General features: G+C 38.2%; 1 protein-coding gene across 1 annotated transcript in view; it reads right to left on the bottom strand.

The window, feature by feature from the left end:
• STAG1 (stromal antigen 1) overlaps positions 1-26,008 on the bottom strand; it is a 394,549-nt gene extending 368,541 nt beyond the window's left edge. The window contains exon 1 of the mRNA XM_027061785.2: positions 25,795-26,008. The gene's annotated coding sequence lies outside the window, so the exon portion shown is untranslated. The remainder of the gene's footprint in view (positions 1-25,794) is intronic.
• Between the last annotated feature and the right edge of the window lie 244 nt (positions 26,009-26,252).

Here is a 26,252-nt window from a genome sequence, read left to right as displayed (position 1 = left end):
GACAAAATGCTCCTATTCAGATTATATAAAGAACCCCTATGAATCAAAATACAGACAATCCAAAAGAAAAATGGAGAAGTGACAACAATCACTTTACAAAACAGCGTATCAAAAAGGCCAAAGTTGAGGTGCTCAACATCAATAATAGCCAGTAAAAATACAAATAAAAATGCTCAAAAAATGGCTAAAACTTTAAAAGGCTGGCAACAAGTGCTCAGGAGAAAATTAAGGAAAGGCAATTCTAATATACTGCTGGCAAATTTAAAGTCTGGTAGAACCACCTTGGAAGCAACCTGTCATTTTCTAACCTGGTCTACCTTAGGACCAAGAGATTTTATTCCTAGACATGGATCCAAAAGAAATGGCTACACATGTGCATTAGAAAGATACAAAGCAGTGTTTTAAGAAGCATTATTTGTAATGGCCCCAAACTGAAAATTATCTCATGCACATCAAGAGTAAAATGGATAGGGGCGCCTGGGTGGCGCAGTCGGTTAAGCGTCTGACTTCAGCTCAGGTCACAATCTCACGGTCCGTGAGTTCGAGCCCCATGTCGGGCTCTAGGCTGATGGCTCAGAGCCTGGAGCCTGCTTCCAATTCTGTGTCTCCCTCTCTCTCTGCCCCTCCCCCGTTCATGCTCTGTCTCTGTCTCAAAAATAAATAAACGTGAAAAAAAATTAAAAAAAAAAGTAAAATGGATAAACTGTGGTATAATCACACAATTGAATACTAAAGTAATAAAAATGAACTACAGATCCACACAACATGGATAAATCTCAAAAATGTGCTACTGAGTGAATGAAACAATACTCAAAACATACAGCGTGATTATGTCTACATGAGATCCAAAACCAGACAAAGCCGAACTATATAGCATTTGGAGATACAGACTTAGGTAGAAACGTTTTTTTAAACAAGAAAATTATAAACATAAAAGTCAGGCTAATGGTTCATTTAGGGGAAAGAGGTAGAGCTTTAATGCAAATAGGCATGCCATGGAGGAGTTTCTTCAGTGCTGACAATGTTCTAGTCCTTGACCAAGTAAGAATTTCATAATGTTTACTTTATAATTATTTAAATAGTACATTTATGTTTGATGCACTTTATGTGCTTTATTTCACAATTAAAAGTTCTCAAAAGGCTTATTAATGTGAAAAGTCTACTAGACATTTCAGACAATTACTGTAGCTAAAAAAGATATATATCAAAGGTGTGTGTGTGTGTGTATATATATATATATTGACATGAATAACTTATAATGGTTCCCATCACTTAGATAAAGACATCACTTTTGGTCTGATTACAAATGGTTTCTGCTCTGGCCTTGCTCTTGCTTAGTAATGATGAAGTATAGAAGCAGAAAAATGTTTACCTTTAGCCTGTAAGGCTGACCTACGGCATGCAAGTTTCGATAAGAATCAAATACGTGCTGGTTACTACATCCTTAAAGGGTCTCATGACTGCCTGCATATCTCACCAATAGTTAATATCAAACTGAATGATAAGCACCAGAGAAATAATGCTAAAGTAGTTTTATGAGGAGAAAATCAAAGAAACATTTATGATCTAATACTCCCTGCACATCCCCTCTCCCTTGAGCACTAAGCATATAACCACCAGCCTCATACAGCACAAAGGGCAGTCCTTTCTGCCCATGAGTCCTGTCTCCATCCTTCTTAAATAAACTTACTAAATTGCACCATACAACGTCTCAAGAATTCTTGACCATCGCGCTTCACAACCCTACTCCAATACAAATGCCTGCACTTTCCTTCGATCAATCTTTACCAGCTTGTTTTATCTTGGAAAAAGATAAAATCCTTAGGGTTAAATCTCCCAAATAAGAGTTTTCCAATGAGCGGTAATGCAAACCACTAGTATCTAAGTAGTTTTGGGTGCTATGCTAACCAAGTTTTTAAAGTTATACTTGTTTACTGATTTTAAGTTTTTTATTTATGGCAAGTGACATTAATTTCCCACTCACTATAATAAATATATATTCGTTTCCTTTTGAAATGAATTCAGAGAAAAACAACAATTTTAAAAACACACTAAGTAAATAACAGCAATGGTAGTAAATACCTATTGCAAAATTGATGACATTTGTACCTGAATAACTGAAGTTCTGCAAATACTACTATGATCCATACTTTGACCATGTGCTTCTATGATGCTTATCCTACAAACCCAATTTAGCCATGTAGACAAGAAAACATGACTCAAACAAGTTCTCTTCTGTAAAAACAAAATAAATTACTGACTAAACCCACAAATATGGCTATATTACAACTACCTTCTAATTAGCTAACTGGCCAAAGCAGCTTTTAACATTTCAGTGCTTGGGCGGGGAGGGGTGGAGTAAAAACATCTGTTAATTCTCTCCCTCGTATACAATGGTCCATAGTAGAAAGAAGCATAAACTTTTAAATTAAAGCTGTCCTGGGCTCCAATGCTGACAGTAACTAGTTGTAAGCTGACTTTCTCCAAATTATTACACTTCTCCAAGCCTTAGTTTTCTCATATATTATAGTGAGGAAACAATATATCCCTTCTGCAAATTATTTCACATTTCTGAACCTTGGTTTGGAAAGAAGATAACAATACATCCCTTCCAGCATTGTCCTATGGATTAAGTTGGAATTTATTTAAATGGCTCATCACAATTGTCCTTAACAGGCACTTAATAAATAGTTGCACTCTGTCTCTCGTCTGGTCTTTGCTCTTCTTTATAAATGCATAGAGCATAAAGCCACACAGTATTGGTAACCCTGTCCCAACACCTATACCCAAAAAATAATCCACATGCACTTATTTAACTTCTTCATTTTGTCCTCTGGACAATCATGAGTGAACTAAAAACAGATATTATAATATCTCCACGTCACAAGTCAACTGAGGCTCAAAAAAAGCAGAGTACCCATATAGGTCAGTAGAACTAAAATGAAAGCCCTACATTTACCATAAATAGGTACCATTGATTTTGATGTTATAGGCATTTTAGTCCTAATAGACTAAATATAGTCCTACATATCAGGAAAAGAAAACCTATAGTGTTTTGAGAAAACAAACAAAACAGACCATGGATCTGAGATCTGAGAGTATCCACAGACTCTATAATCCAAATCAGGAATCACATTATGGAAAGTAACACTTAAAACTTTAATTTTTAACGCAAGTGAATTCTGAATGTAAATGATAAAAGTCATTTTCCTAAAACAGTAATAAATTCCAACTAGAATTGGCAGATTCCAGGGGACCTGGCTGGCTCAGTGGGTAAAGCATGTGACTCGATCTCAGGGTCGGTAGTGAGTTCAAGCTGCGCGCTGCGCATGAAGCATACTTTAGAAAAAAAAAAAAGTGGCAAATTCCTAACCTCACTCCGTGTTCCAAACATACTTATTCTCATGTAAATGGCCCAAATGGTAATACAACCCAGCCTCCCTCAAAACTTGAAGATTTTTTCCCCTGGAGGTGGAGAGGAAAATATACAATCTAAAAATTCTAAAAAAGGAAGAGATTTCTTAACAAACAAAAACAAACTCATATGTTTATATAAAAGCATTCCAGGGGCGCCTGAGTGGCTCAGTCGGTTAAGCGGCAGACTTCGGCTCAGGTCATGATCTCGCGGTCCGTGAGTTCGAGCCCCGTGTCAGGCTCTGTGCTGACAGCTCAGAGCCTGGAGCCTGTTTCAGATTCTGTGTCTCCCTCTCTCTGACCCTCCCCCGTTCATGCTTTGTCTCTCTCTGTCTCAAAAATAAATAAACGTTAAAAAAAATTTTTTAAAGCATTCCAATTCCTCAGATTAGAGATCTGTTTTCAGTATTTACGTTTTTAAATAAAGATAGACATACTTCAACTTTTCTTTCTGCATCTCATTCTTCAAAAGTAACAAATTATTAGTAGTAAAGAATTACTATGATCAGCTGTAGGTAGGACAATGGCAATGTTTATCTTTAAGATGTCTAGAATTTGCTTCAAAATAATATGGGGGAGAGGGTTGCTAATATGGGTATAGATGAAACAAGACTGGGCATGACAACAAATTTGAAGCTGGGTGATGAGTATGCAAGGATTCACTAAACTCTTCTATCTTCAGATGCAGATTTTAAGTTATCTAAAATTAAAAGTTAAAAAAAAAAGTTATTTTTAACAAAGTGATAAATTTTGACCACTGTTCTATGAGAGTCCTTTGACTTACTGTATTGAAATTTTTCTTTTTGTACTGAAATTTTTCAAATAATCACATTCACCTAGCAGAAAATCTGGGTTTTTAAATATTCAGCATTATATTTTTGCATTTAAGTGGAATTTTAGTATTTTTTTCCCAGCTGGAGTAGTAAAATCATGAGATGCTAGGATTTTTGTTTGCTGACAGCAGTTAATGTCATGTGATATTGTAATCTAATCAAATACACATTCTAAATATTCTGATAAAAAAAAGGCGGGCAAGCTGAAACTCTCATACACTGGTAAGCAGAAACATAAAGTGGTACAACGATTTTAAAAAGAGTTTGGCAATTTCTTAAAAGCTAAACATAAATTTACTAGATGATCCATCAATTCCTTCCACTCCTAGGTATCACCGGAAGAAAAATGAAGTATGTCCACACCAAGATTTTTACACAAATGGTCATAGCAGCATTACTTACAACAGCCAATTGATAAATGGATAAACAAATGGAATACTCTTCAGCAATAAAAAGCAAAGTACTGAAACATGCTATAACATGTATAATCCTCAAAAACATTGTTAAATTTGGGGCACCTGGGTGGTTCAGTCGGTTAAGCCTCTGACTCTTGATTTCAGCTCAGGTCACAACCTCACTGTTGTGAGACTGAACTCCGCGTCAGGCTCCATGGTGAGGAGCCTGTCTGGGATTCTCTCTCTCTCTCTCTCTCTCTCTCTCTCTCTCTCTCTCTCTCTCTCCCTTTCTGCCCCCCCACTGCTCACACGCACACACATGCTCAATTGTTCTCCCCCTTTCTCTCTCTAAAACTAAAGGAAAATAAAGTAAAACTGAAGAATAACTTTTAAAAAATTAAAAAAAAAACCCCACATTGCTAAATGAAAGAAGCACAACAACAAAATATCACATATTGCGTGATGCCATTTATATGAAATGTCCCAAGAAGGCAAACTTATACATACAAAAAATTGTTTAGTAGGAAAGTGACTGCAAATGGTGTAGTTTCCCTTTGGGGTGATGGAAATATTATAAAATTAGATTGTGTTGATGACTGCATAGTTTTGCAAATTAACTAAAAATCCCTGAATTATATACTTAAAAATGAGAGTATTTCATGTTGTAAATTACATAAGTGTGATGGAGAAGGGGAAGTGGAAAGGAGGAGGAGGATTATAGTGCCTCTGGGAAAAAGGTAAGTAGATACACGGATCTTAAAGAAGTTAACTTGGGGGCACCTGGGTGGCTCGACTGGTTAAGCGTTTGACTCCTGGTTTCAGCTCAGGTCATGATTTCACAGTTCATGAGTTCAAGCCCTGCATCAGTGTGGAGCCTGCTATGGATTCTCTCTCTCTCTCCCTCTTTCAATAAGTAAGTAAATAAGGGGCACCTAGGTGGTTCAGTTGGTTGAGCATCCAACTCTTGATTTCAGCCCACGTCATGATCCCAGGGTTGTAGGAGCAAGTCCCGCATCAGGCTCCGCACTGAGCATGGATCCTGCTTAAGATTCTGTCTCGCCCTCTGCCCCTACCCCTCTCTGTCTCTCACCAAAAAAATAATAAAATAAAATAAAATACTGGGGAAAAATAAATAAACCAACAAAACTTTGAGAATCAAATTAGGAAGAATCAAACATAAGATAAATCATCTGTAGAATGAAGTAAATACACAAAATCCAAACAAGGTGGCACAGAAAGCAGAAGCCAAATCTTGCCCATGACTAGATGAAAGCTGAAACCAAATAAACTGAATAGTGAGGAGTGTTCAAACAAATTAAATTTGGCAGTTTGTCTCCAACACTGTCCCTGGATAGAGTGTACTGACCCAGATCTGCTACAGTGCAGACAGATTTGTCAGGCTATCACAGCTCAGTAACACTGACAACTAAAATGATCCAACTCGCTTTGGATTCATTCCAGGTTTCCTGGTCAATCTTCAGATTATAATCTGTGTCTGATACAGGTCTTCCTACAAGAGAAGGCACTGTTGGTGAGCACAGTCTATTTCATTTGAAGTTACATTTCTCAATGTATATCAATAATGTGATACTCCAGACTTGAAAACACCTGAAACCTGTATCACTCCAAGATGTAAAGAAAGTGAACTTCTAAACATATCAATTCTGAGACCAGAGTCTGACACATAGTTCATCGGTACCTGTCACGCATAAGAACTGACTTATCAGGCAGTCAGCCTTCCCTAAAGACACACTACTGCCCTGCTGCATGATTCTGAAAACTGCAACTTGTATTTTGTTTTACAAACTGGATGAAGGCTGCTTACAAATCTGCAAACGTACAAAAGGTCACCCAAAAAAGACAACTGCTTATATTCATGTTTCATAGTTTACAGAGCACTGTTACATTAGCTCATTTACTAGCCAACACCCTCTGAAATGACCAGGATTACATGTTTATTTCCAATACAAGTGAGGGAGTAAGGTAAAAATAATTTACAAAAGGGCATGCTGCTAATAAACACACTGACCTGGATTAAAATCCAGGTCTTTAGTCTCTGAATCCAGTACTTCTTCTACTTTATTTACTGCAGTCTCTAAAAGGCCAACCCAATAAAACCAAGGCGGCCTATGTTTCTGCCAGGAAAACCAATGATTATTTTCTGCAGTCTTATGAGCAATCAGAGAAATTCTCTAATAAAGAAGATAATCTTACTGGGATCAGAACAGACTACAACAGAGGAAAATGTTCAAATGTGAATAAAGGAATAAAATATTTATAAACAATACTGAAGGAAGTACTAACAGAAACAAGTAGTTTAATTTGGATCAAATGAAGAATTCTAATTTCACATGTAAATGAAAACAAAAAAGTGCCTTCTTTTAGACTCTTGCTACAAAATCTAGTTAATGCTCTCTTTGTATTTTTTTATCCTTTATCAAAAGGAATGACACTGCTTATAGATAAGTAAGGGTGAAGTTAATGTTTGTTTGCATTATAAAAGTGGTATTAAGAAGTATACTGTGATCCAGGCCTCCTGGGTGCCTCAGTCGGTTAAGTATCAGACTCTTGGTTTTGGCTCAGATCATGATCTCACCGTTCATGAGTTTGAGCCCCACATGGGGCTCGGCGCTGAGAGCACAGAATCTGCCTGGGATTCTCTCTCTCCCTCTCTCTCTGCCCCTCCTACTCTCTGTCTCTTAAAATAAACTTTAAAAAAAAAAAAAAAGTATACTACGATTCAGCATTCCACTGTAGATGTAATCACCCAAAAGAAATGAGAGTTTATGTTCACCACGAAACTTGTATAAGAATGTTCACAACAGCTTTATCACAATACCCAAAAAATGAAAACAGCCCAAATGTTCATGCACAAAAATTCACACTACCATAGCAATAAAAAAGAATTGCTGATACATGCCATTATATGGATGAATCTCACAAAAATCATGTTAATAAGTAAAAGAAGCCAGACAAAGTACAAATTTAACTGGTGGCTACAAAAGTTGGAACACACATGGGAATGGGAAAGTGAGAACTGAGAAAAGATAGAGAAAACTTTCTGGAATGCCAGAAATGTTTTATAAACTGATGTAGGAGACTGCATAGGTAAAAATTCATCAAGCTTATAAACAGTGTACTTTATGTACTAATATGTTATACTGCAATTTTAAAAAATTGGCATAAGACATTTATTTGGAATCTTTTATATAATATAGAAGAACTTCCTTTAATCTTCAATCTCAAAACACAAAACTACTCTGAGAATATAACTGTAATTGAGAAAAAAGTGATTTTATACTAAAATTAGTTCACAGTAGAGTTAACCAAAATTACCCCGAAGATACATATTTCAAGTTCTGTTCTAAAATGTGTATCTTAGTATCCTATTGAGGTTGCCAAAAAAATAAATTAAATTAAATTAAAATATCTTAGTTTATTGCATGCCTCCACAGGATGGGCACAGCAAATGTCAGGGTAATCTCTATCCAGCCTCGTTTCAATTTCAGCATCTTCCAGAACTAAAATAATTAAATCTAAGTTTCTCAATGAATAGATGAGATCATCTACTGAGAGAGATGAAGGGTGCTATAAGAAGAGTAGAAATTTTTAAATAACTTCTATAAGAAATGAGAAAGAACTAACTAGGAAAAAAAAGGATTACTGGGTAATGATGAGGGTCCAATTAAGATCGGAGAGCTGGATATTTAGTGGCTCCAGTCTGCAAAGTTGTGATTTTCTCCAGATGTGCTTAGTAGCCAGGCATATAGAAATAAAAAGATTAACTGATCTATGGTTGAGTGTTGGACAAATACAATAAAGAGACAAAAGTACACCGCAGCTCAACATATCTCAAAAGTTAAATAAGGTGCCAGGCTAGCCAAGAAAATTAAGGCAGAAGGGAGAGAAAAGCTATCAAAGGACTAAAAGACTCTTTAAGACTGAAAACAAACTATTGCTATGTAAAAAAATAAAAAAGTTCAACAACATACAAAAATTAATGAATAGGTCTTTTATAGCAAAGTATTATTTATTATTTTAGAAACTGGAATGCTCCTCACAATTCTACTTTCCTTTTTTAAGAGAACTAGAAAGGTTCCAAATGCAAACATCCAAATGTTTAAAGTATTCTAATTGCAAATCTATTTGTTCCTCAATGTTTCTATGTAAATCCAATGATACTTTCAATCAACAAAGGAACCTTCCAAATATCTTGGTGCATCAGTGAACCTTTACCAAAAATATTAATTGTAATCAAGCTAGTCACCCAACACATCAATACGATACCTTTCAATAGACAAGAATTTGTGCGTGTTTGTATCCGCTTAAAATGTGGTCAAATGTCAAAAGAATTACTTCCTATTTCCAAGTTCTGTCTAGCCTGACCTTAGAATGAAACTGGCCAGTAATAGCGTGTAATAAATGAATGAATAAAGTAAGCAGGAAAAGGTGGCTAAAAAGATTTAGAAACAAATAGCACAATAACAGAATCTGACGAAAGAATATTATCAGCATATATAACGTAACAATCACTAATTAAAAGGCTTAAAGTAGACCAACCAGGCATAGTCTATGGTAGAAATCAAATTGCTCAATTTGGTTGAACGTAAGTACTATTTATTGAATACCTATGACTTTACCCAGCACTCTGCTATGTATGTGTGCTATGGAGCACACAAAAGCACATCTCTTCCCTAAAGACACGTAATAGTACAGAAAGGAAAATCACACCTGAATGATCAGTTTCTCACAATACAAACCATACTTAAGTGCCAAACAAGTAAAACAATGTCATAGTAGGGTATTTGCAACCTAACCAATGAATTATTTTTCTCTGAAAAGGTAATCTCAAAAAAAAAAAAAAGACTATGATTTGGGCGAAATTAATTAGAAAAAGTGTCACTATCAGACCTGAGAGGAGTATCTGATGTTTCTGTGATGTCTGGCTATGGCTTGAACTAAACCGTCACAGCTGTGTTCCTGCTGAAAAGTGGTGGTAGTAAGAGATTTGGGTTTTGTACATCGAAGAAATTATATTCACATACACATGCATATATGCGCCATTTATACATACAGGAACTCTGCTTTGGTTAATAAAATTTCAGTATATCTGTTTTAGGTGACAGTTACCATCCTTTTAACATAACACAGCAAAACTATTAGCAAACTGGTTTTTCAAAGCTATGTAATTTAAACTAGAACTTACAGTGTAATGTGAAAAAAATGGCAGTTAGGTTGTCTGGCCAAAATTAAGATATATTTGCCTACAACTTTACTCTGTACTAACTGTGCTGCTAGTACTGGCATACACCCTCAAAACACACATGTACACAATTTCATCACTTTTATTTCATCACTTAGCTTATTTCATCACTTAGCCTAAGAACTATTTCTTAACTTGTTGCCTCTTTACCCATTCAACAAATTCTAACACTAGGTAAACAGCTCACTGCAAATGCAAATTTTCACCTCCCACTGATTTCCTTAAAAGGTAAGCTTCCATAACACAAAACCATTCCTACTGTGAACACTAGTACCATTATTACCCCTATTCCCAAGGAACTATCACACTAATACAACCTAACCCTCCCCTCCTCCATTCCACCCCCATTGAAAATATTCACACAGCAGGTGAAGTGTAAGTTCTCCACCTTGGCACTATCAACATTTTGGGGTAATAACTCCTTGTTGTAGGGGGCCATCCTGTGCAGTGAATGTTTAGCAGCATCCCTGGCCTCTACTCACTGATGCCAGTAGCATATACCATCAGCCCCAGTTGTATAGACCAAAACTGCCTGCAGACACTGCCAAATGCCCCCTGGGAAGAAGCAAAGTAACTTGTTGAGAACCACGGAATTAGAGGGATGTTTTTAAATAATAAAATGCACACTCATTAGAGCCCTTACTAACCTACATATACCCTACATAATCCCAACTCTGGCCTACCTCTCTAACCTCATGTAATACCACTAACACTCTTCCTGCATTATGCTCCCTCTATAGTCACTATGACCTTCTCTCACTTCCTAAAATACCACAGCCATTTCTGGTATAGAAATTTTGCTTTTGCTCTTCCTTGTGCTTGATTCTCGCCCAGGTTCTGTGCATGTCCCAGCTTAAATTTCATGCCCTGGAAAATGCCTTTCCTGACTGTATATATGTATATATCCCATTATTACCCATTACAGTAACTAATTTATTCCCTTTATAGCATTCATCAGTACATGCATCAATATAGCATAATCACTACACGATTATTATGTTTACCTGATTCTTGACTGTCTCTCACATGAGGACATACCTCGTCTGTCTTATTTCTAGTAAGTAGCCAAAATGAAATGAACAAACATATAACTGGAGAATCTTAAGTACTAGATGAACTGGCATCAATGATAACCTCAGCACAACCCCCACTGCATTCCCCACCTGTATTTACCATCATTCCCCCTTGAAGTGGAGGGGAGGAAAATGCAAGAAAGAGGAAGAGCCAACAATGCTCGTTTGTAAAATATCTTTGCCAACATCATATTCTCTGAAGGGCTGTGTAGAATGCCATATGTAATGAACCTAAAGCACTGGAAAGGTGTAATAAAGAGCCTGTATTCAATAAATGATGGCTATGTATGTAAAGCACTAAGCACAATACCAATAGCAGATAAATGAAAAACACCACTTTCTCTTTTTTTTTTTTTAAAGTAGGCTCCATGCCCAATGTATGGCTTGAACTCACAACCCTGAGATCAAGAGTCACATACTCTGAACCAGCCAGGCGCCCCGAAAAATGCCACCTCTCTTGCCCCTTTTTATTTTTTAATTTTTTTAACATTTTTATTTATTTTTGAGAGACATAAAGAGAGCACGAGCGGGGGAGGAACAGAGAGAGAGGGAGACACAGAATACAAAGCAGGCTCCAGGCTCCAAGCTGTCAGCACAGAGCCCAACACAAGCCCAAACCCAGAAACCGTGAGATCATGACCTGAGCCGAAGTCGGACGCTCAACCGACTGAGCCACCCAGGCGCCCCCCCATCTCTTGCCCCTTTTAATCTCACTCTACCACAAGCTTGCTCTGAATATGGTTAAGAATAGAACTCTGTCCCCAAAAGATATTTCCCTTTCTGCACCTCCACGAACATACTGGGTGTAACGTAGATTAGTTATTCATATACACTGACTAGGGAAAGCCAAATATCCATTAACCAAAACCAATTCATCACAAAATGAGCTCAGAAGTACATTGCAATTAATGTCAGTAAACAAAATAATCATATTAAATATTCAGTTTTTGGACCCAGCTTTAAATTAACCTTGGGTGGGGAGGGGGATCAAAATTGCTGTTTAATAATATCAGTGTTGGTTACTAAAAATACCTACTACATCTAATACAAGTCTACTTATAGGAAATAAAATAGTAAACTGAGTTCATGATTAGACTCAAATAACAACAAAGAGCAAAATACTATAAAGCACTACATAATATTTAGTTAATAATTAGAACAAAATTATTTCTCTTAAATTACCTTTAATATACTATTTCTAACAGCATTCTGTAATGCATTTGGGGGTTTGAGGAAAGTGGTATTACAAAGGGAACATAAAGGAAGCCAAATAGCCAGTCTGAATCCTCGTCCTGCTAATTACTAGTTATGTGACCTTTGGGAAATCACTTAACTTCACTGGGTCTCAGTTTCCTCATCTAGAAACTGAGACTTAACCATAGTACCCACCTCACAGAGTTGTAAGAATTACATAACATATTAAAATGCTCAGAACAGTGTTTGATGTATAAGAAATCCTATTAGCAATATTATACGATATTATTATATTGCTGTTAACTACTATGATATAATTTTGTTTCTTAAACATGTGCATCACTGCAGTAAGTTCTATTGAACAACACTGTATCAGACCACAGGGTAGTTATAATGCCTGGTGAGATAATGCGTATCTTTTTCTTCTCTAAGTTTTTTAGGAAGAGCTTAGAAAAAAAAGCACTCTAAACCCAAAGCATTTTTTTTAATCTAGTAACTTTCACATGTAACAAAGAATTTCAGTTTCAGTCCTATTTAACAAGTCAAAGAAGAGTGGGGAAGAAAAGAGACTATCTCTAAGGATCTCTTTTCTGAGAGACAACCAAATAAATGGACTTTTTCATTCCCTGTCCACCCTATACATCAAGCTATCCACTAAACTCAGCAAATGGTACCATGCTTAGTTAAGGAATTACCTATTATATTCAAATATAATTGTTAACAAACTAAAAAAGCAAATTTGTGATGTAGTAATATAAGCTTCTCTGACACAGTAAATAAAAGATCTAAAGTTGCATCTAACAATTAGCCTGATTTTTAAAGTACACATTATGATAAATGGTTTTTAGGACAACTGCAATATGTGCAACTTAAAAATACTTGATTTCTATTGGTAACAAAACCACAAGTATTGCTAGTGCATCTGTGGTTTGCTGCCCACATTGGAAATCAAAGAAAATGCCAAATCTTGCCTATAGGTTAATGAAGATAAACACGTGATTATGTTCTAATCAAAGTTCATGAGCCCTGGTTTAAAAAGATTGCTTTAAGGGGCGCCTGGGTGGCTCAGTTGGTTAGACATCTGACTTCGGCTCAGGTCATGATCGTGAATCCAAGGCCCACATCAGGCTCTAAACTGACAGCTCAGGGCCTGGAGCCTGCTTCGGATTCTGCATCTCCCTCTGTCTCTCTGCTACTCCCCCACTGGTACTGTCTCTCTCAAAAATAAACAAACATTACAAAAAAAAAAAAAAAAAAAGGGTTGCTTTCAGAGATTAGAGTCACAAAACCCTGTATTCAAACTCACCACTTCCTAGCTAGGTAATACTGGGAAAAGGTACTTAACCTCTCTACCTAACCTGTGAAATGGGAATAATACAAACATAAGACTTCTGTGCTATCTAGGGGCACCTGGGGGTGTCTTAGTTGGTTGAGCATCCTACTCTTGATTTTGGCTCAGGTCATGTTCCCAGAGTTGTGGGATCTTAAGTCTCTCTCTTTCTCCCTCTGTCCTTTCCCCACCTTGCGCTCTCTTTAAAAAGAAAAAAAAAAAAAAAAAGATTGCTGTGGCATTTCATTACTATTATACTACTAGATACAGTATTTAACACACCTTCAAAAAACATATATACTATTATAATCAGTAACCAAGGTCTAACAATTATATAGTTCATAACCCTCACTGTGCATCAGAAACTCAGATTTGTGGAAGTTGATCTGAGGTAGATCCCAATCACTGGTATATTTTTAAAGCTCCTACATGATTCTAATGTGCAGCCACTGGCCTAAAGACAAAGTTCAAACTCTTTAGTTTGGCACACTAAGAATTCTTATCACTAGTTACAGCTCTATATTTTAATCACTCCTCCACAGGTAACCAATACTCTGAACACACACTGAACTAACACTTTCTCAACAAGTGGACTATAGTAGTACCTCTCAAACTTCAGCGTGTATCAGAGACATCAGAAAGACCTGTTAAAAACTGATGTCTCTCTGCAAAATTTCTAACTTAGGTGGACTTGGGAAAGGTCCAAGAAGATGTATTTCTTAACAAGCTCCCAGATAATATTGACACTGCTGCTGCATGGACCACACTTTGAGAACCACCAGGCAACCCTAGATCACAACCCTGTCCCTTTATATTCACCTAAAATGGCATTCCTATCTCCACCATCCCACTCTTGACTGGCTAACTATCACTTTTCTTTCAAAACTTACTTAAGAATTCACTTTCAGGAAGCAATTGCTCATTTCATCAAATCACCTCAAGACACTTATACTATAAAACTTGACTACGAAAAAAAACCACTATAGAATGTTCTTAATGGTACACTAATGCTAGCATATGCGACTACAAAAGTTAGGTAAAGAGGCCTCCTTTGGATAAATTTTAAAAAGGTGAAAAAGGCAAATGGACAGTCTGTCAAACAGAATGAAATCTGGATTTCAGCCCCCACCTACTCCCTTGGCCAGACACCTTTATGCAGAGCACCAATTCTACAATCAGTCATTACAGCCCTGGCATAGCATTACTACTAAAACACAAAGGAAGTACACCTAGACCAACCCCGGATATGAGGAAAGGAGGGAGAGAAGGAGCAATAAGGCTATCAGGAAAGGATGGAGAAGGTATCAGTTAAGTACTAAGTCATGAGTTATTTTCTCTGTACATAGAACAACAAGAACTGTTTTAATGTCTTTATACCCACAGTGTATGGCTCACTGTAAATTTCAATAAATGCATGAATGACTTACAATGAATAAAATTGTATGAAAACAGTTGCTAATATAGCTCTTTCTCACCAAATAAAGAAGCAAACACACACCCACAGCTGGCACCAAAAGCTATAAATAACTATCTAAATAGGGGCGCCTGGGTGGCGCAGTCGGTTAACTGTCCGACTTCAGCCAGGTCACGATCTCGCGGTCCGGGAGTTCGAGCCCCGCGTCGGGCTCTGGGCTGATGGCTCAGAGCCTGGAGCCTGTTTCCGATTCTGTGTCTCCCTCTCTCTCTGCCCCTCCCCCGTTCATGCTCTGTCTCTCTCTGTCCCAAAAATAAATTAAAAAACGTTGAAAAAAAATTTTTTTAAATAAATAAATAAAATAACTATCTAAATAACGTTTTGGTCTGTACACTTATCAGCTAGAAGAAAGCACAAATTTTTCTAATAACCAGATGGGAGATCAGAAGGCATAAGGAGCCTGCAGAAAATAAACTTAGGTATTTCAAAATTAAAGACTTTCAAATCAAAACCTATGTGTTACCTGATTCAGAGTTGATTTCCTGAGTATTTTTCAGTAGACACTAAAAAATGTACAGGAATCTTGGAAATAGGTCCAAGACACTAATTTCACAATGAAGAAACTGAGACCCAGAGAAGTAATGATTCAAAAACACATAGCTAATTAGTGGTAGAGCTGTAATTAAAACTCAGGTCTCTACCCCTTCGCTAGTTTTCTAATACCATGCTGCCTTTACATTTTTAAAATAAAATACTAAATAGTCATAACTTAAAAACTTGAGGGTTTTGTTCCTTGTATCCCATTTTTATGAAAGAACAAAGCAGTCACTCACCATCTTATTTTGTCTAAGAATTTTCTCAAAGATGTAACTTTGAACATAAGTTCTGCTCTTGGTAAAATTCATTCCTAATCTTTTTGTATGCAAAATTACACATGCAAAACTATTATTTGTAAATAATAATCCTGGTACTACAACCATCAAAATTTTGCAAAACTATTATTTGTAAATAATAATCCTGGTACTACAACCATCAAAATTTCTCAATTACCAAGAAAGGATTACAATACCTTTACAGGAAGCAGTACATTCTTAAGAAAGAAAAAAGATAGGGGAGGGTGGGTGATGGGTATCGAGGAGGGCACCTTTTGGGATGAGCACTGGGTGTTGTATGGAAACCAACTTGACAATAAATTTCATATATTGGAAAAAAAAAAAGAAAAAAAAGAGCCTAATTTTTGAAATATGTTTAACAATAAGCAGAAAATTCTGGCTATAAACCTCATCTTAGTTAACCAGAATATCTCATCCTCTAACCACTCTTATTAATAGTTTTAATCTAATACTACTTCTATGTGCTGATAAGACAAAATTAATTAAAATTCTTTGCTTCTGGAAAGTAACCTCATCATTTATAATTTTATTCACCTTTTAAATGCAAAATTAATGTCCTTTGAATTTATGTGCAATGCAATACAGTCTAACAGTTAAAAGCTAACTTTTTAACTTCTACAGCAACCCATGACAGAGGTATGTTTCGGTTTTTGGGTTTTTTTAAATACTTATTTTTGAGAGAGAGACAGAGCACGAGGAGGAAAGGGACAGAGAGAGACAGAGACACAGAATTCATAGAAGGCTCCAGGCTCTGAGCTGTCAGCACAGAGCCTGACACAGGGCTGGAAGTCACTAGCTGTGAGATCATGACTGAGGTGAAGTCGCACAACTTCACCCACTGAGCCACCCAGGTGCCTCCAGAGGTATGCTTTTATTCCCGTTTTAGAGATGAGAAAACTGAGGGTTAGAGAAGTTAAAGAACTCACCAAGTTTACATACCTAGGAAAGGGCTGCATTACAATTTAACAGAGGAGGGGTGCCTGGGTGGTTCCGTCAGACTCCTGATTTCAGCTCAGGTCATGACTTAGCAGTTTGTGAAATCAAGCCCCTTGCTGGGCTTTGCATGGATAGTGTGTAGCCTGCTTGGGATTCTCTCTCTCCCTCTCTGCCTGTCCCCTGCTTGTGCACATGCTCTCTCTCTCTCAAAATAAATAATTAAGCATTAAAAAAAAAAAGATTTTAATACAGGCAGTGTGACTCAGGTGCTAGCAATTCTCTTAGACAATGGCTTTCTTGGCCATTTATCATGGGATAGTGCTTCCTTCACCTGTAAACATACAAACTTTTTGACTATCCCTAACAATGTAAGACACACAGAAATGCATTTTCCTCCCAAAATGGAATTTAAGCTCTAATAATAAAGTAGAACACAACTTAAGATATTTTTAGCTTTTATATCCTCCATTATGTCATAGAAATTTCTGCACATTTGCTACTTTATACTATCTCTACTAGAGAACAGAGGACACCTACCTCTCAGTGCTATACATGAGACAGAAAAAATAATAACCTGATATAATCAGGGTCAACAGAGCTTTGAGAGTAAGAGGGAATCAGGTACCTCAAAAGAGACAACCAGGTCATGTTCATGCTTGACTATGTATAAAGCTCATTTTGTCTGCCTCTCTAAGATTAAGAAGATAGGCAATGATCTCTCAAATCTCTACCTGGACCTTTAAACCAATTCAACAATCAGAAGAGAAATTTTGTCAGAGAGCCTAAAAACAGTACCAGTAATATTTAATTATTAATGTCACCATGAATAGAAAAGAAAGGGACTCTGGTGAAAAACTCTTTTGACTCTTGTTTGTGGCTTCCATTTACTATTTCGGAGGGGGGGGAGCCAGCTCCCCATAATTCTGCATTTTATGCTTCCAAAGTATCTTGAACCTAACCCCCTCCACAACATTTCATGTATTATTCCTGTTGGTTTCTTTTACTGCTTTGGGGTTTTTGTTTTAGTTTTTAATCTCTCCTAATAGAACAGAAACTTAAGAGCAAAACCTATGTATTTATGAACTTTATATACTCACTACTCATCATGGAGTCGACCCTCAAAAATATTTATCGAAAAAATCTTAATTGGATTCCCATCATAGAGATAAGACAACGAAGACCTCCAGAAATTAAATGTTGCACCCAAGACCACACAACCATTAGATGGTGGAAAAGGGAAGAAAACTAAATCTCTATAAAATAAACTTCAAAATGCAAAGGATTTCAACATGCAGAAATGAGGCTGAGAGAAAAATGACCTTTTAAGAGATTTAGAGTCTGGATTCAGAAAGTAAGCCTGGGCTGGCTTAAATACTGGCTGTATCATTTATTAGCTGTACAGTCTTGGGACAATCAATGTACAATACTACACAGGATACTGTGCCTCACGAAGACTACCACTTATCAGACCTTGTGATGCCAACAATAAATGCAATAAAACAATTGGAACAAATGAAAATATATAGAGGATGATAAGTGCTGGCAAAGTTATCAGGAAAGATTTTACACAGACAGATACGACAACTCAGTATTTACTTTTTATTTTTTTCTTTGTGAGCTGTATCAATTATGCAGCACAATACATAAAATCTCAATAACAGTTTAAAGAACTGTTTGCTTTATAAGCAAACACCCCACATACCCCCTACTAAGGTCAACAAACAATACTCGAAAGATTTCTTTACATTGTGCCCCTCTCCCATCACAAACTTGGGAAGTTTAATCTAATTAATATTAAATTTAATCTAACCTATAAAATGGATAATATAACAATAACTACCTCATCAGATTACTGCAAAACATTTATTGATACATAGTAAATGCTCAATACACATATAAAACAGAACAAAGATGGGAAGATAGGCTAGGATACAGGTATGTTAATCCAATTTGCGGAAAGCAAAAACTCAAAGATGAGCATAGTACAGAGATAGAGCTGAAAGGCTAGGTTGTAGCCATATGAGAAATACAAGGAAAACTAAATCACAAATAACATAGGGAAAACTAAGAAAATTCACTGGGAAGTTTTGGGAGACAATCCTCCATGGGTCTCTCACTTTTCTGCATATCTTCAAAACCGAGGCACTGAATGCCCATGTCCCAATCTTTTCAAGAATATTAGTATAGTGAACAATCTTGGAAAGACAAACAGCATCTCCTTCAAAGAAAATGGGAAGCATGCTTACCATTTATCATAAGTTCAAGTTTCCCCACTGCATATACAGATCTTAACACTACCAATAGTGCATAAAAACTGGGGCTCAGAGATCTGATGCAAATGCTGATTCTGTCATTAACTAGCTGTATGGACTTGGAAAAATTAGTATACAACACTACCCAGGATACTGTGCTTTATAAACACTGCCACTTACCACTAATGGTATTGCTGTAATGCATTGTTCTTTACCTCTGATCAAGGAGCCCCATGGCTCCTACCAGCATCCATTAAACTGTGGCAGGTTAACTTGTTAGCCCTCAAGTAGGGTAAAATCTCAGGCCTTTCACCATTCATGACATTACCACATAATCAATGTCTATTGTAAGTGAAAGATTCCACTTCCATATTATCAGAAAGAAGAAAAAAGCAAAACAACTACATGCTGCCTTCAAGAGGTAGATGTAAAATACAAAGAAAAAAAGTTCTTTAAGTAAATCAGTAAAAAAGATATACAATGAAAAGAGTAAGCTCGAGAAAGTTGAAGTGGCTATATTAATATCACATAAAGTAGACCTGAAAAGTATTACCACGAATAAATAAAAATATTTCTTAATGGTAAAAAGATCAACTCATCAGGAAGACATATTATAAACTGTATGTGCCTAAAAACAGAGTTTCAAAATACATAAAACAAAAATTGACAAAATTAAAGGAGAAATAGGTAACTGTAAGAAATAGGCAATTATGACTAAAGTCATAGTTGTATATTTTAACCTCCCTCTCAGCAACTAAAAGAACTAGACCTCTCTCCAAAATTAAAAAACAAACAAAAATAACAGCAAATACACAAATGACTTGAAAATGCTACACCTTAATCTAATTGATATTTACAGAATACTACACTCAACAACTGCAGAATACACATTGTTTTCAAGTGTGAAAGATACATTTACCAAGACAGACCATGAAACAAGGTTCAATAAATTTAAAGGAATTAAAATCATACAGTATATTCTCTGACCTCAAAATGAAATTAAGTTAGAAATCAATAACAAGATCTCTAAAATCATCCCAAATGTTTGAAAATTGAACACATTTTTAAGTAATCCACATATCAAAGAAATTACAAAGCAAATAAACTATTTCAAGCTGAGTAACAAAAATACAACATATCAAAATCTGCGGAATACAGCAGTGTTTATAGAAAAATCGATAGTTTTCAATGTTCATATTAGAAAACAAGAAATGTCTATGGAGCACCTGGGTGGTTCAATCAGTTAAGTGTCAGACTTCAGCTCAGGTCATGGTCTCACAGTTCATGAGTTCAAGCGTAAAGCTCTGTGCAGACAGCTCAGAGCCTACAGCCTGCTTCAGATTCTGTGCCTGCCTCTCTCTCTTCCCTCCCCCCACTCACACTCTCTTTCTTCCTCAAAATAAACATTAAAAAGAAAAAGGAAGGAAGGGAGGAAGGAAAGAAAACAAGAAATGTCCAAAATTTATGACCTAAGGTTCCACTTTAAGAAGCTAGAAAAAAGAGATGGGGCACTTGGGTGGAGCAGTCTGTTGAGCAGCTGACTCTAGATTTCAGCTCAGGTCATGATCTCACAGTTCGTGGGACTGAGCCTCTCATCAGGCTCTGCACTGAACATGGAGCCTGCTTGGGATTCTCTCTCTCCCTCTCTTTACCCCTCACCCATCTTTTCTCTCTCTCTCTCTCTCTCTCTCTCTCTCTCTCAAAACAAATATTTTAAAAAGAAACTAGAGAAAAAAGAGCAAATATGTAGAAGAAAAAAATTATTACGAAAAGAAAAAAATGAGATAGAGAAGATGAATGGAGAAAAGTAGCAATGTTATTACCTGAAAAGACAGTAATACTGGTAAACCAAGAATGAAAACTGGTCAAGGAAAAAAGAAAGAACATACACCACCAGAAATTAAAGAGAAGATACCACTACAGATCCTACAGACATTAGAAGGATAACAAGGGAATCTTGTAAACAATTTATATCAATAAATCAAATGAGATGAACAAATGTCGTTTAAATACAATTTATCAAAACTGACATGATGAAAAAAAAAATCTAAACAGCCATGTCTACTAACAAAACTAAATTTGAATGTTATCAAAAACCTTCCCCCCCCCAAAAAAAAATCCGTATCTAGGCGGTACCATTGGTGAATTCTAGTAAACACTCAATTCAGAATGAATATCAATGCTAGACAAATTATTTCAGTAAACAGACCTATTTTATGAGGCCATCATAACCATATACTGAAACCTGACAAAGACATTACCACCAAAGAAAACTACAAAGCAATATCCTTTATGAATATCTCCAAACCCCTAAACAAAACATTAAATATGAAACATGAAATACTCCGACCAAGTGAAAATTATCCTAGAAATCAAGGATAAAACAAATTCTTCTGCAAAATAACTGTGTCAATTTATACCACTGCCAAAAGCAGGAGTATAATTTCTTCACATTCTCACCAACACTTGATATTATCAGAATGTTTAATGTTTGCCAATTTGACAGAAGCAAAATGGTTTCCTCTTATGGTTTTACTTGGCACCCTCCTGATTACCAAGGTATAATTCACTGCTCTCCAGTTCAAAGTCACGGTATCACTTAGGTGAGATGCAACCAACATTCTTTATTTAAAAAACAAAATCTGAAAATATCTGAGAGCACAACATAAAGGCTAAATACTATTTCATGAAACTTTTATTTCCTGTGTGTGTGTGTGTGTGTGTGTGTGTGTGTGTGTGTGTGTTTGTGTGTGTGTGTTTGTATTGGGTCACAACGTAAAATTTTTTTGCTACCTGTGAGCTTCTAGCAAGTTAAAAGCTATTACTGTAGCTGTTTAAGTATAGCAAAACTCTACGAGATATTTGGGCAACTTAATAGTGCACCCTTTCTGCCCATAGCACAAAGGAATGTATTTTATAAAAAAAAAAAAGTAGGATTTAAGATGTCCTTCAAGCACAAACTGGCAAAAACAGAATTAAAAGAGGAGGAGGAAAAACCTAAGGGAAGCAATAAGGGATGAATTATATGGAGAAAAGATTCTATAAAACCAACTGGTCTATGACCTACTTAAAGCTCACTTTAAAAGAATCACATTTCTCAATAAAACAGGGTTTCTCTCAGCACTAAGGTAGGAAGCTAGGATCCTATCCTCTTAACTATTGAAATGACAGAAAGCTAACCCCTCCTTCTCTGCAGGCATTCCCCTAATTCCCATCTCAAGATTCATCTCATCCTGGGGCTTAAGTAAGAATATTCTTTTAGGTCTCTACTTCCTGCTTTAGGTAGAAATACCTTAATTCTAAAAATTTATATGCTTATTTGGCTAACAAAGATTTACCAAGCCCCTATTATATCACCTCTCTATTAAGAAATCAAATTGTATCCCCCTAACAATTTTAACTCTTTATATTGAAGAGCTATATTCTTTAAATTCTTTATATATTCTTTAAAGCTTGATATCCTTAACTATAACTCTCCTAATTGCCTCCTCTTGAAAATATTTTGCTTCTTGGACTCGAACCATCCCACATACCACCTTCTGCTACCTTCTTTGTTCCACCAACAATATCTCTGACCCTTACAAATAACTATTTTCGTAAGAACAACTTCTTTACAATCTGCAGACCAATCAAGCCACAGCAATTGCCTGCTGCAATCAGTATGTGAATCTACCTGTCACTTAATGGCTTAAGCATTAAAATCTCTTACCTTATTAGATTCAATCTTATCTCTAAAATGGGTAAAACGATAGGTATGAAGGAATAATGATAATTAATTTCCTATTGCCTTATTACCTGAAGTTTTTTAATTCTAGTTTTTAATTTCTTTTAAATGCAATAAAATATTTTTATAGAGGGAGGCACTTAAAATGAGGTATGAGGAAATAATGGGAAAGTAAAAGGTTTAAAGACAAGTAAGTATGAGTAAATTTATCAAGTGGGTTATTGCTCTCCCTCTGTGCTCTCCTTATATGTCTGGATTCTAAAGACGCAAACGTAAAGATACCCCTTTCCCAATGGCAGGCAAAATTCTAAGAACCCTCAATGACCCACATCCTATAAATTACCTTCCCTTTGAGTGTAGGGGACCTGTAAACATAATGGGGTATCATTCCAGTGGTGGTTACATGGCAAACAGACTTTGCATATGTATTTAAGGTCCCTAATCAGTTGAGTGTGCCAAAAAGGAAATTATCTTGGGTGGGTCTGGCCTAAGGAGATGAGCTTTAAAAAGGGGTCTTAAAGGGGAGTCTAAAGGTCAAAAGAAAATGAACATACTCCGGGGCGCCTGGGTGGCTCAGTTGGTTGAGTGCCCAACTTCCACTCAGGTCATGATCTCACTGTTCATGGGTTTGAGCTCTGTGTCGGGCTCTGCGCTGACAGTTCAGAGCCTGGAGCCTGCTTCAGATTCTGTGTCTCCCTCTCTCTCTGCCCCTCCCCGCTCGCGCTGTCAAAAATGAACAAATGTTAAAAACTAAAAAAAGAAAAGAAAGGATGAAAATGAACATACTCCTTTACTATAGGATTAAGCAGCAAAGAAAAAAGGGGAAAAATCGAAGAAGAGAACTTCCAACTACCTCCATTTTGACATCAGTCTGTACTTTCTAACTGATTAAACCCCTCTTTCCAGCTCCTCTCTTAAATCAGGCAAAACACCCAAAAGGCAAAGCATCCCCTGATGGGACCAAAAGTACACCCACAAGCAATAAAGACTGCACTGAGCCAGTAAGACCCATTGTGACTGATGCCTGGAGCCAGGTGCTCTTGTACCCATGCACCCATGCTGCAAAAAAGATGTATCTTTTTCCCCAGTACACTATATGCAACTGCACTGATTATGAAGATACACAGATCCAGAATCAAAGGGAAAAGCTAAAATTGTATAAAATGTTTAAGCTTTGTTAAACTACCCTATACTTTATAATCTTCCATTTTAGTGATGAGAAAAGTAAGGCTCAGAGAGTGATATCCCAAAGACAATAAACCTGGGGAATGTTTAAAGTAACTTCCAGAGCTCTTTCCCCTACACCACACCCCCCCTTAAAGCTTTAAAAACGCCACTGAAATCAGTTAATTTTATTACTGTCTTCAAAGGAAACAATCCTAGTAACATAACATAATTTCCCACCTTTCACATCTATTTCAGTAACTCAGCTTTGTCAGAACATCAAAACTAAAGTGGATACTGAGAAATTTCCACTCAAAAGTAGTCTGGCTGTAAAAATGACCATCGGTAAACTGCTTGAATAAATTTAAAATACATTTATTATAAATGTGAAGAAAAAAAATTAGCAAAACACCTGTAGGTTTCCCAGAACTTTATTTAGAAAGCAAACAGTGTTACGTGTTCACAAAAATTAAAAGCAAGTAGACACCCTTTCCACATCTGTCAGTATTTCTCCTTGTGCAATTTTTTAAATCTGAAATCATCACTGTAAATATGAGAACATGGCACAATATTTCGTACAATAAGTCCTTTTATGTTCACTGTTGTGTATATTTCACCATAAAAATTTGCAATTTTCTTAAAACACACATGGAAAACTAAAAGGTAGAGTCGTATTCGAATCCCACAAGTTACAAATCACACAACTTTCTTTATACTAATTCAAATACTTTCACAAACACGGTATTTCCTAGGAAGATGAAAAATATAGTCCTTTCTAGTCACGACCACGCGAAGGAATAAACCATATTCATCACCTTAACAAGAACTTTAACAGCAAATAATTCGCTACCGTCACATACAAACAGCATTGTTTTGAGTCTATAAGCTTCCAAAACCATCCCATGATTTATACGCCCCGGGCACGATTCTCTGCAATGTGAAGAGAATCGATAACATTTCAAATGTGGGTAGAAAGGGTGACGTGACAATCCTAAGACCTGAAAATTTTTTAAGTCCCTAGAGCACACAAGAAGCACCCAGTTCAGACACTCCAATCGAGGCCCAGGTCCAACTCCAGGCACTCCAGTTTCCCAGCTCTTCACCCCGCCCCCACCCCGAGAAAGGAGGGAAAACAACTTTTATTGGCCTCTTCTCCCGGGGAATTGGCAAACTAGCGGGGCAGTGCTCCAGTCTGGACACGTTTTACAGTGAGGCCTCCGTCGGGGGCGGGGAGGGCAGATAGCGGGAAAGCCTGGCTTCGAAGCCCCCTCTCCCCCAGTCGCAAGCCCCCTGCCCCACCCCACCAAGAAGAGGCCCCGGCCGGCCGCCACGCCGAGCGACCCCCAGGCCCCTCCGCTAAGGCGAGCTTGTTGTCATGTGACGACGCCGCCGCTAAAACACCGCAGAAACGCAGGGCGGCGGGCGGCGAAACGCATTCGCACCAGCCCGCCTTGGCCCGGCCCCGCCGGGCGCGGGCGAGTCCCGAGAGTCCGGGCGGGGGGGGGGGGGCGGAGGGCGGAGGGCGGGCTTGGCGGCGGGCCCGAGCGCGCCACAAAGGCTCCCGCGCCCGTCGCTGTAGTGCCCGAGCGGGCGGGGGCACGATTTTCAGGCCCGCGGGAGGGGTGGGGAGGGACGAGGGCTCTGGGGTGCCCGCCGCGCCCACAGCCGCCCGCTGGGCGCCCGGACGGCCAGCGACCGCCGCGCCCCGCACAGGCCCACGCGGCCTCCCTCCCCCGCGCGGGGCCCGCGCCCGGCCCGCCCGCCCGCCCGCCCGCTCCTCGCTCGCGCTCTCTCGCTCTCTCGCTCTCGCCCGGCCTCCATCTTGGATCCGCGCTTCCAGCCCCCGCGCCGCTGCCGCCGCATTCCCCCTTTCCCGCCCCCCGCCGCCGTCGCCGCCGCCCGCACTCACCTCAGCTGCCCATCCGGGCGCCGCCGGCCGTCGACCTAGTTTCCCCCCAAAAGTCTCCGGTGTGTTATTCCCGATGTGGGGGGGTTGTTACGGGGTGGTCGCCGGGGGTTCGGGAGCGGGGGCCGCGCCTTCAACGGAGCTGCAATCCTAACCCGCCATCTGGTGGCATTTTCCACACGCCAATGGCGCCGCTGCAGACTTGGGTCCGGACCGCCCTCTGCTGGCCGCGGCGCTTACTGCCTAGCTGACGGGACGGGCCTGCCCGGAAAGGGGAGGGAGCTGAGGCGCGAGCTGGGGACCGCAGCGGGGACGCGCGCAAACGCTTTCCTGTGGGGATTGCGCGCACGCGCACCAGCGGGGCGGGAAACGTGGCCGCTGCGTGGAGACCCCGCCCCCACACGGAGCCGTAGCCTAGCTCAGCCAATCGCAATCGGCGGATACCTCTTGATGAGGGCGCT

This window comes from Acinonyx jubatus, chromosome C2, assembly GCF_027475565.1.
Source record: "Acinonyx jubatus isolate Ajub_Pintada_27869175 chromosome C2, VMU_Ajub_asm_v1.0, whole genome shotgun sequence".
Lineage (NCBI taxonomy): Eukaryota > Metazoa > Chordata > Mammalia > Carnivora > Felidae > Acinonyx > Acinonyx jubatus.
This window is presented reverse-complemented; position numbering and strand designations above follow the sequence as displayed.